Raw genomic sequence first — 12,256 nt, 5'->3', positions numbered from 1 at the left:
AGCCACTGGTGCAAAATCCAAAAAATAGAAAGATATCAAACATATTAAACTGGTTAATTCCGTACTATTAAGGCTACAATTCTAACCATGTTAGCGCAAGAAGAAAGTCCCACTGCATTCAGTAGCGCTAACTCCCAGGTAAATAGGTTTAGGATTGCAGCCCGACCCCTTTTTTCTTCCAGGATTAAAGCACAAGATTATTATTAAAACAGACCAGCCTATTTGTCAGTGGTCATATAACTGCCATAACAAGCTGATAGATAGGTTGCTTCCATCCATCACAAACTGCAAGTGTGTTTTTAACTTGCTCATCAGCACCATGGAGGACACTGGAGTTATTTAGGGCTTTGATCCGTAACCTCAAGTATTATAATAAAACCTGCATTTTGATGACCTGTTATCACTAGATAGGATTCGAAGATCCTTGCCAAGTCATGAACATGAATGAGCACATCTCAATATGCAGACGTAGACACATGGGGTAGCTACTCCAGTGTGAAATCAATATATGCGATAAGCATGTCAAGCAGCACAAACATAAGATGTAAGTACAGTTGCTACAGCTTCTTATGCCTGTGTTGCTCCTTAGCGGTTGAGGAGGCTACAATGATAAGAACGTCAGTGGGTGTGTCTGTTGGCTATGTTGGTCTACACATCAAAATGACAATATACATGCAAGTGCAGAGGGTTTAAATCAAATCTAGACCTCAAGTTGGCAACCAGTCAAAAGCTAGGACTGTGGTGGATCACAATTTATTGAGCAATAGTAATATATTTTAGAAAACAAGGGAGCATTTTGTATGGCTTTTCTCACTCGCAAGCACTGTAGTGGTGAGGAATTCTACCTTTTCCACAAGACAGACGCAGGTATCAGGTTTGCTGTTGATTCTGGGAACTACATAGTGTTCGGTAGAGAGTAACAGTTTGCATGTATAAAAGATTCCTTCTAGGCATGCTCAGATAAAGGATTTCAGGCATAAAGACTTGAATATTCTGGAAATGTTGGTTTGAGATCTGCTGCTACTAAGGACGAACAGTGATGAGCTAAACTCAGAGAAACACCAAACTGTGTAAGACGGAAAAATTGTGTGCCTTAAAATGTGTTTGCATTTTCTGATCTGTGTGTTAAAATTGAAAAGAAATATCTGAAAAGCCTTGCAGGCTGTTCCGTTGTTTATACATCTTGGTAGTTGCAGACACAGAACAAGCTTCTAATTTTTTATGTTCTCACTTATTTAATAATGGTTTGGCTCCCAAACTATCATTCTGTATATGATGCCAATTAAATCAACCAAGATTTCACTCAGCCTAAACATGGAGTTAAATCTAATTTAAGACACTAGTGTCAATTGGAACACACCAATTAAAAAAGTAGTCTAAAGTAAACGCAATAGTAAATTTGCACAATACAAATATATGTATTGTATTCTTTTTAATTTTTTTTAAAGTAAACCATCAACAGAAGCTATGCAAAAATATATATATATCAATTTTACTTGACAGTTTGGGCAATAACAGCTACCTGTATAAATCAAGGTAGTTTAGCACTTACAGTAAGAACATAAGAGACAAAATGACTAGCTAAATTGCCTGCCTGAACAACTCCTGTGTGTTCTTGCATTTTCTCTTCCCCTTCAGTGCTTCAACCATTGCAATGGGGAAAAGAAATGGCACCAATGCATTGAGGACATGAAATAATATGTCAGAGGTTCCCAGAGGCCAACAAAAACATTATCACTACATCTGTGAGCTCTCTCTCTTCATCTTGCTTTCTTAGAATGGACCAGATTAAGAATTTCAACCTTCATCTCCTTGCAGACTTCCTAGAGACAGCAGGTTGGCCGCTGTTGTAAAACAGCAGGTTTGTATACAATCTTCCATGCGCATAGTGCTGCTTTCCCCATGTACCACCCAAATCTGCTCTGGGATAGGGAACAGATTTTGAGGGGAGTACTGGAGGGGAACAGGAAGGCAGAGGAGGCTCTATTTTGTCCAGTGGAGCTGCAGTGCTGGGCATGACACCATATTCTCTCTGTGTGTTTTGGTGTGTGTGCATATGTGCACACATTTATTCTCTCTCACACATAGCCATGATCTTGTGGGAATCCATATCAGAGTAGTGCTATTGAAATCAGCAATGACATAATAGCTAGTGAGTTCCTACAGAAATGTAGCCTTGGGCCGAACAAAAGCCAGATTGATTGCGTGTTGATGCACCACTGACCTTTGTGTTCCATATTTTGCCTTGAGCTATTTGGATACCAAGGCACAACAGAGTTATGTGATCTTCGCCAGAAATTAAACAACAGTGAGTGCCTGGATTTTGATAGTATAAGGACTGTCTGGCATGATATCAACACCACATCATCCTGCAATATACTGTTGATAAGTTTGTGGGTGCCAGGCTCCTCTAAATTCCTGGAACCAGTAAGTGTCACAATTTCATTAAGGCTTGGGTGTTAAGCCAAGTATTGGACTACTCTGGATTCATCCAATGGGTGAGGGACCTCCCTCCCTCAACAGATAAAGCCAGAGTTTAGAGTAGACGTGTAGGAGTGATGTCACAGAGAAGAAAGGCAGCCAGCTGAAAAGCTAGAGAAGATGGAAAGAAAGAGAAAAAGCCACAGCTGATTTATGTTTGAGTCCAAGGCTGTGGCTATAGGAGAAAGAAGACACTTTTGGGGTGTTGATGCTGTGAACCCCTACATCGTAAGCCCAGGTTGTATATATGTATAAAGGTAAAGGGTAAAGCGACCCCTGACCATTAGATTCAGTCGTGACCGACTCTGGGGTTGCGGCGCTCATCTCACTTTATTGGCCGAGGGAACCAGCGTCCAGCTTCCGGGTCATGTGGCCAGCATGACTAAGCTGCTTCTGGCGAACCAGAGCAGTGCACGGAAACGCCGTTTACCTTCCCGCCGGAGTGGTACCTATTTATCTACTTGCACTTTGACATGCTTTCCAACTGCTAGGTTGGCAGGAGCAGGGACCGAACAATGGTAGCTCACCCCGTCACAGGGATTCGAACCGCCGACAAGACCAAGAGGCTCAGTGGTTTAATCCACAGTGCCACCCGCATCCCTGTATATATGTATAAATAGACCATATATCATAAAGATACCTCATTTTCCAAAAGGAAACACGATCCCAGGGTGAGCGCCTGGAATGCCTAGAATCTCTCACCACTCTGAGATTGGGATGGTGTGTAGCAATATTTTCCCTGATTTAACAGCAGGTAACATTCCTACTCCAAATGGGTCTGAAAGCATATACACAAGGCTGGATTTGGTCAGTGGTCGGATGGGAGACCTCCTGGGAAGCAAATATATGTTCCATAACAGAAAAAGGTTGTAAGGAAATAAATAAAACCCTGGTAGTTTGTATATTTTCTTTCTCCCGGGTCACAGCTTTTAAGCTATTTCTATTATGAAGGATGGCCGTGCAGTTTAAGACTCAATGGTGCTATTCTGGCCTTTGTAGCTTTAAGCAAAAATACATTATTGCAGTGATTATGCGAGGGAGGAAGGGGGAAAGTAACAGAAGAAGAATTGCAAATGGGTAGGTGTGTCACACACTGTCATGTCTCAATCACCCAAGATGCAATTAGAGAGGCACAGCTGAGGCCCTGAGTGGATATGCTTTGTGCTTAGTAAGCCGCAACTTCAATCTCCAGAGCTGCTGTTAAAGTAGCCTTGGCCACCCTGCTGCCCTCCAGATGGGTGATGGGAGTTGTAGTCCAAAAACACCTGAAGGGCAACAGATTGTTGAAAGGCTGTGGTAAAGGATCTCAGGTGGAAAAGCTTCTAAAGATGCTAATAATTAGATGCACTGAATTAAACAGACTCTATAAGGAGGAGTATATCTTTAACCACATGATCCAATAATGATCAGTTAGTGAAACAGGAAACCCTACACATCAGAAACTGGCTGACAACCTCTTCTGAAGCAGGGAAAGCCATTGTCCAAAAATGTACCTTCGAGATTTCAGTATTTCCCCCTTCATTTAATGACCTGTACAAAAAGGTGCTTTTGGTAAACGTTTTGCTGAACGTTAAAAATAGAGGGGGAGAATCAATTGTCAGTGGGGTCGTTTTGGGGGTGTTCCTTGCCTTCCAACTTTTACAAAAGCAGATTTCAATGACTAGCAGCTGGAGAAACTGAGCCAGAGGAAGAGTTCCGCTTTCCTGCAGAGATACATTGTACAGTGGGACCTGGTATTTATATAGGAGTGGGTGGCCCCATTGAAATGGAGGAGGATTTTCGCTCTTCGCCATCACAACACACAGCAGTGCTCTGTTGGATGCTGTCTTGATGAAGGACTTCCTTTTTAATGATCCCGTGAAAAGTGGGTCTATTTCGATACCTAGTTATTTGTGCTTTCAAACCTCAAAGACTGTAGTGCAAAAAGAAGAGGAAATAAACAAAACATTTGTGGTGGTGCTCAAAAGTTATGCTCTTCAGTGCCAAAGGCAAGATTATTCTGGTTTCTTAAAGTGCAATAAAACAAAATGCAAACCTAGAACAGTGCTTGGATTGTACCCCCGACTGCTACATGCGCTAAGTGGGCATTGTGGACGATATTTAAAGGTAATGTGAAGAAGACTTCAACTCATTTACTACAGCAACACTCTTTACTTCAGGGAATTAATGTTAACCAAAGAGGCTGTTCCTTTTGGTTGGAAAACTGTACAGAAATTCAAGACCTCATTGAGGTGAGGTGATATACCTGAACCTGCCAGGGGTCCCTAACCTGTGGCCCTCTAAATGTTGCTGGATAACAAGTCCCATCACCCTTGACCATTACCCAAGCTGGCTGGGGCTGGTGGGACTTTTAGTACAACACCTGGAAGGCCAAAGGCTAGCCATTTTCAGTTGTTCTTTATCTTTAGAGATTGTATTTCGGCAGCACATTAAAACTGCTATACCCCAAACTATCTCAGCTGACCTAAAAATTGTTGTTTTTTGTATGTCTTCCTTAAGTCTCACTTATAGTGTGATTTTGCATTGTTTGGGAATGGGAAGCAAAGATAATTGTATTTTACTTGTGAGTTTATTTGGCAAAGAACTGTGAATTTAGGGGGTCTGCTGTCCAGGCACTAACTGCTGACAGGTGCCTTCAAGGCCCTAAACCTCCCTCTTCCCTTTAAGCCATACTTGGATCAGACAGCTCTTCAGAGGATGCCTTCAAACAAAGGACTGTCCCAGGTAAAGCAAGACAATAAGCCATAGCTGGGTGCTTTGCTGGAGATAAAGGATTTTGGGTCTACAGAAGTGCTAAGCTGCATGCCTCCACTCAGCTTGCATAAACATGCTCAGTCTCCAGGGTTCTTGCCCTCTAAAAGTAACTAAATCGATTCCTGGCTACCTGTTTCTTGCCTCCCCACACAGCCCTGAAAACCAAGAACAGCATGACTAGCCAGTACAGAAGGCAAAACTTTCAGCTCTGAATGGCTGTTGGTATTGTAATAATAATATTTTTTTAATTATTATTTATATCCCGCCCTCCCCAGCCAAAGCCAAAGCCTGGCTCAGAGCCATGTATGCATCAGAAACTGCATTATTTGGTGCAAGCTTTGGTTTAGTAATATTTAATAGCCATTTCCTGTGGCCAATAGTCGTTGGAGCTAGATTAATGTATTGAAATAAAGCTGGTTAAGCACTTAAGTTTCCAGTACAGTTTCAGTTATTGCTTTCCTCAAACCCATAATGCAAATTAGCTGTGTAAATTTGGTGCTTGTAACCTTTTTTTTTGTTCTACCAATATCTAGAGCAATACTTTTATGTATGCTTTGGTACAAATGCAATTATCTTAAGAGATGATGAGATCATAGTGTGGAACCATAACAAATCCATTGAATTATTTCATCGGGATATCTGTGCATCACCTCTCCATTCTAAGAAAACCATTTTCATTAGACTAAGAAGAGCCCGTACTGCAGTCCCCCATCTCAGTGCAAGGTGGTGATTTTAAGCAAATTCAAATGGAGGCACAGAAAACAGAATCCTTTGCTAACAGTTACTATATATTTAACCCTGAATAAGTCAAGGATATGTTGTCTGCAGGCAATTTTAAGCCTACGTAATAGGAAACAACTGTCATTAAAACCTGCTTTAATCCCATTGATTTTAATGGCAATTTCTTTTCATTAACATGAAGTTAACAGTCATCTATATATGAACATTTTTACAGTATTTTTTAAAATAATCACCACATTAGTCTCATTATCATTATAGCACAGAAAGTGAAAGAATGGATTGGGCTGAGACATAGAGCATGCTTAGAGCAGACCCACTGAAATCAATGGGACCCATGCCAGCAATAGCCCATTGACTTTTTATTTTCATGATCAGGACCAGCCTGGGTTGCCTGAAGCAAACCTCAAGTTGCCACAATCCCCGCTCCACAGAAGCCAACCAGTAGGATGGTTAAATCTTATTTCAGTATTGGTGGCAGGAAAACATCCTCCTTAGGACAGCATATTAGCTTAGAGGGTGAATGGAAGAAGGCTTTGTCCTCCAGACAGCTTTGTCCTCCACCAGCTCACTGCAGCTCCTCAACCCCAACATCTGCTGCCTCCCTCTACCTAACGGTAGGGCCAGCCCTCATCGTGATTGAGATTCCCATTTCATTGAATCCCGAAGGCTGCATTGTTTGAAAGTTCAGAATAATCTACACCAAAACAGCTTTGCCCTCTTCTATTCTACTCCCACGCTCCTAAGCATAAATCACAGTTACTCAGAAAAAGGAATGAATTCCTTTCTCAGTAATGGGTGTTAAGTACCAATGATGAAGTTCCAAAATCTTGCTACTCGAACTACCATCTCCTTATACCTTACCTTCTCAGCCAATTTACCTGTTGCTTCTGTCCTTAAATGCTTTTATCAGATCCAGGATTCTTGGCACTTAACATCCCTGCATAAGCATATGGCTTCAGGAGCCAGACTGATCAATCAAGGAGATTGGCTCATTCCTTGAACAGTACAGCAACATTAAGTAATGACTCACGCATCTGAATGGGCTGTGACAATGAAGCTAAGCACTCACAGAACTCTCTACAGATTCACACCATGGAATTGGTGCGCACACACAGCCTGTGCTCTTCAAGTGCACCGTGACCAAGTCATGTTCTCAGATCTTGCTCAGAGGCTTCTTCTGAGCCATAGACACAAGCACTTGGATACATCAAATGGCTTTGACTTGCCAGCTCTTTATATCTAGGGTACAGCACCTGAGTTTCTAGCACACATCGTAACATTTATTTTACTATTATTTATGAGGGATTAAATTTATATCCTGCTCTTCCTCGCAAAGATGCCCCAAGTGAAGAAAAGACAAGCGATATAACAAATGAAACAGTTCAAAAGCAAAAAATTAAAATTTGGCAGAATATTTGGACTATATGATATGTATTTGTATAATTTGGAATATTTAATGTGATTTGATTGGACTGTTAAAATGGAAAATTTAATTTAAAAATTATTTTTTAAAAAAGAAAAGGTTCAAAAGCTATGAAAACAATTCCAATGCAGACGCAGACAGCATTATATACTATATGTAGGCTAGTGAATTTAGCAAGACCAAGCTACAATCCGCTGCTGCCCTCATCAGGTGTTACCAAACATGGAAACTATAGTGTGAAGGAGGGTCAGTGGGGAGGAACACACTGAAAATTTCAAAATGCACAGGGAACCTCCATATTTACAAGCAATTCTCAGTGCAGACTTTCAACTCCTTGGGAGGAGACAAAAATTGGCATGGAAGGTGGACAGAGTTTGGGCCAGTGGAGGCTAATCCTTTAGGGCAAATGCGTCACTGCCCCACCAACCTCAGTCTTTGATTCCTCCTAGTCCACTTGCCTTCTTACTTGCAACCAGTCCAGAGGGGGACTCTGTCTGCTCCCTCCTTCTTAAGTCTCAATTTTGCCCTTGTAGGACTCAGCAGAGAGGACAATGAAGACAAATGTTGAATTAATTGGCTCTGGCTCCACCTACGTTTGGCCTTCTAGACTTCTGCCCTATCATTGCCAATGGACACCACCCTCCACGGGCTAGTGTGTTTATCCCCACTGATGACCCACACCTACACGTAAGAACCTACACACTTATCTAATGCTTACCAGGGCTATAGTTATCAAGGCTGCAATCCTGCTCCCACCTGCCTAGGAGTAGGCACCACTGAACTCAGTGGAGCTTCTGAGTAAATATATAAAGGCTGTGAAAAGAGCTCCCTAGTTTGGATAGGTGCCAGTCTACTAATTAAAGTAATTTACTCCATTGAGTTTCAATTACTTGGTTAAGCCTATTTTAGAAATGCTTTTTTTTTGGGGGGGATGGTTGGTTAAAATACCCACAGTGGAGAGATGAAAAGCATGTCCTCATCTACCCATTTCTCAGCAATAATTACATATTTGAGGATATTTCTTTTGCTTAAGTGAAAAAAGTGATTTAAAATGAGATGAATATTTATTCAAAGCTAAAAAGTGGAGCATAGGCTTTTGGGTTTTTTTTTTTTAAAAAAAGCTTATCTTGGAGAGTAAAGATATAATCTGTCTCCTCCAGCCCATAAAATATGATTGAAATAAAAAGGGTGTCCAGAGTAAATGTAATAAGAAATAGAGTAACCCCCGCATAGCCGTCATTCTGCATTGAGGATGATAAATTTCTTTGCTGCATTTTATTTCTTATATATACCGATATATTAAAATATAGATAAAAATTTAAAGCAAAAAAGTGGACTAAGCTAATTTAATCCCACACATATTCATATTATTTAGCCAGAATCAATCATTAATGTTATCTTGCTACAACAGATTTGTGAGCCAAATTGTTGATTTTGCAAATAAGACTGCAAGGTTTTCAATCAGACGTGCCACTCATGCATTTAGGTTTAGATGCCCAACCCTAAGACAGGGTGGAGTTGTTGTGCATTTTGTCATGTCCCTGAGTTATCTCCATCCCCCACTTTCCTCATTTACCTGGAGAGAGAGAGAGAGAATACCCATTCTGAGGTTCATATTGCACCTGTTCTCAGAGGTGTAGGGGAAATTCTCAAGTATAGTTACTCTTCATGAGAAGCCCCTGCTAAGATTATACAAATTAAAAAACAAACAATTATTTGACTCGTGCAGGATGCTTGAGAGTCCATCTCCTCTACCAGCCTGCCCACTCCCTGAGATCTATTGGAAAGGTCTTTCTTTTCCATCACTCATCACTGGCTGAAATATGCTAAGAGGACCTTCTCAGCAGCCACTCTCAGATTGTGGCATGCCTTCCCCATGAGATCCATTGCACCCTGCTCTTCCAGGGTTTCTGTTAACTGATTAAAACACACCTGATAAAGATTTGTCATGCTTTTGATATGATGTTCGCAGGCTATCATTTTAGAATGTTATTTACCAAACTGATCTCTGTTCTTACACTTTTGTTCTCTTTCTTTTATTGGATTGCTTTGTTTTTAATCATTGTGAGTCACCATGAGTGATGCAAATGCATTGAAAGGATGGGGCATGCATGATCAAAATAAGCAAACCTATTTGAGGGAGCTGAGAGGGTAGAATGGAGAGTTACCCTGTGTGAACCGTATGCAGGTCAAGGTTTGATGGGATTTGCCGGTCCAAATCAGCCGAGCTTAACCCAACCTTAGGCTGGCAAATGTCCCTCTACCCTCAATGCAAAGGAGAATTGAGCACTTGTTGCTACCTTGGCTTGTACTCACTGCTCTTATTTCTCAGTTATGAAGTGGGTAAACTGAGAGGTACACTAGCAGAGGCGACCTGACCTGTTTAGCCACCTGAAGCAGAACAGGAAGGTGCCACCTCCCTCACCGAAGCCTCGCTTACCAGAGTTGTGAAGCTGTGGCTTCTGGTAGTATCTCGAGAGTTCCCTGAGAACTTGTGAGAGTTGAGATAATTCGGGAAGCGGTCACCACACAACCCTGGCAGTGGTGGCAGGATGGGAGGGGCACCCACAGGAGCACCACCCCATGGAATTCCACTGTTTGAGATGGCCACCTCATGAATGAGCTGGCCCTATACACTAGTTTAGCCCTAGTCCTGAGTCATCTTCAGAAGCTGAATCAGGGTCCTCCTTTCTTACCATTTCAAGTTCTATTCAGTGCTCCAACTACTGGTCCTCATTCCAGAGTTCAGCTGAGTGCAACTCCATTCATGGGACACCCACACTGAAGTGGGGCGGCATTTCTGCTCATTCGACCAGTGGTGAAAGGCTGGTGGTTGTAGGGCATTATCGCTTCCTATCCCTTTCTCCCTCAGGAGCCTCCACTGGAGTGCAATCTCTGGTAAGAACAGAAGGAACCCTCCCATCTGCAGAAAGGCAACTCTAGAAACCACCCAAGATCTTTATGTTGACAGATGTACAACAGGAAGTACAGTGGTACCTTGGTTGTCGAACGGCTTTGCTCCTGAACAAATCAGCTCCTGGACGCCACAAACCCACAAGTAAGTGTTCCCATTTACGAACTTTTTTGGAAGCCGAACGTCCGACGCGGCTTCTGCTTGAGTTCAGGAAGTTCCTGCAGCCAATTGGAAGTCGCGCCTTAGTTTTCGAACGGATTAAGTTCAACAACCAAGGTACCACTGTACTGTAAATTCATTGACTGCAGAAGAGGTAACTATTGATCCCAAGGATATAGCTATAGATAACAACCTTACCCTCTTGATTGCTTCTGAACCATATTCTATGTTTAAATTCTTTTAACTTTCCCTGGGAGAAGAAGAAGAAGAGGAGTTTGGATTTGATATCCCGCTTTATCACTATCCGAAGGAGTCTCAAAGCGGCTAACATTCTCCTTTCCCTTCCTCTCCCACAACAAACACTCTGTGAGGTGAGTGGGGTTGAGAGACTTCAAAGAAGTGTGACTGGCCCAAGGTCACCCAGCAGCTGCATGTGGAGGAGCGGAGACGCGAACCCGGTTCCCAAGATTACGAGTCTATCACTCTGAACCACTACACCACACTGGCTCTCATGTTGAGGGGGGAATCTAATAACAACAGGCCTCAACCCTGCAGCAATTCCACAGACAAACATCACCACATACAAATGTTAGTCTAACACAATGTTCAATAATATCACCAAGCGGAATTGAACAGCCCGAGTAATTTTTAGGATTCTATTTTTGCAAATGGATGGAGAAGACACCTTTGTTGGCATCACAGAATTGGGAGATTTTCATTTCTTCCTTAAAATTAGAGCCCAGCGCTATAAGTAGAGCCCTGTTTGCTGATTACTCATGCCAACAGTTTCTGAAGAACACATGCCAGGACATTTCTTCTACAGATAAACATGCTATTTTTGAAACAAAAAAAAATTCAGAGCTTGTAAGTAAGCCAACCAGAGAAAGCTCAATAACCTTCCCAAGCAACAAAGCAGATGCACTCCTGGATGTATGTACATGAAAATAAGCGCTGGTTTATAAATGCAGTGTGACACTGTAGCCTGTTCATGTGTTACTAATCTATTTGCTATTTTATTTAATTTCTTACCTACCCCTTTACCATAAGGTCCTGGGCTGGCTGCAGTTACAAAAACAAACAAAACGGTTATAAAACACAAAGCACCATGCAAAACCAGTTCCATACACACAACTGATGAGTAGGTGCTCCAGCATTTGGATTCCTCTGCAGACAACCTTGAATAGTACATGAAGAGCTGATGGGGCTAAAAGTGCAGCCCTGCTCTGCCATCAGCAGATATATAGCCTGCATATGAGTGCCTATGGACTCTCTCTTCACAAAAGGAAAATGGCAGCATCTATACTTTGGAACTCCCTGCCTATTGATATCAGACAGGCACCTTCACTGTACTCATTTTGGCACCTGCGAAAAACATTGTTGATTTTCCTTAGTGACAATTTTATTTTATCTTTTTTCTAAACCACTTTGAGGTTTGTTTGTTTTTTGTCTGTTTTACAATCAAGCAGTGCATGAATTTTATAAAATAAAAATTTCAATGGAGTCTGCTGCATTCGGGTACTTTATACATAGTACTTTACACACACATGTACAATACATACATTTATGGGCAGTAAATAATTGAGCCTGGGTGGTATCTGGCTGGTCTGCTGCGGATTGTAATGCATTTTCTTATACTGTAATGTGTTGATTATATTGGCATTGTACCGCAATGTCAACCACCCTGGTATCATTGACAAAGGGCAGTATAGAAGTCTTTTAATCAATGGTAACTGAATGTGTGAACTGTATCAACTGAAAAGCGTGGAAGAATGAGGCAATGTGCA

The sequence above is a fragment of the Podarcis melisellensis genome (assembly GCF_964234715.1).
Source record: "Podarcis melisellensis genome assembly, chromosome: 2".
Taxonomy (NCBI): Eukaryota; Metazoa; Chordata; class Lepidosauria; order Squamata; family Lacertidae; genus Podarcis; species Podarcis melisellensis.
Note: the sequence above shows the minus strand (reverse complement) of the source record.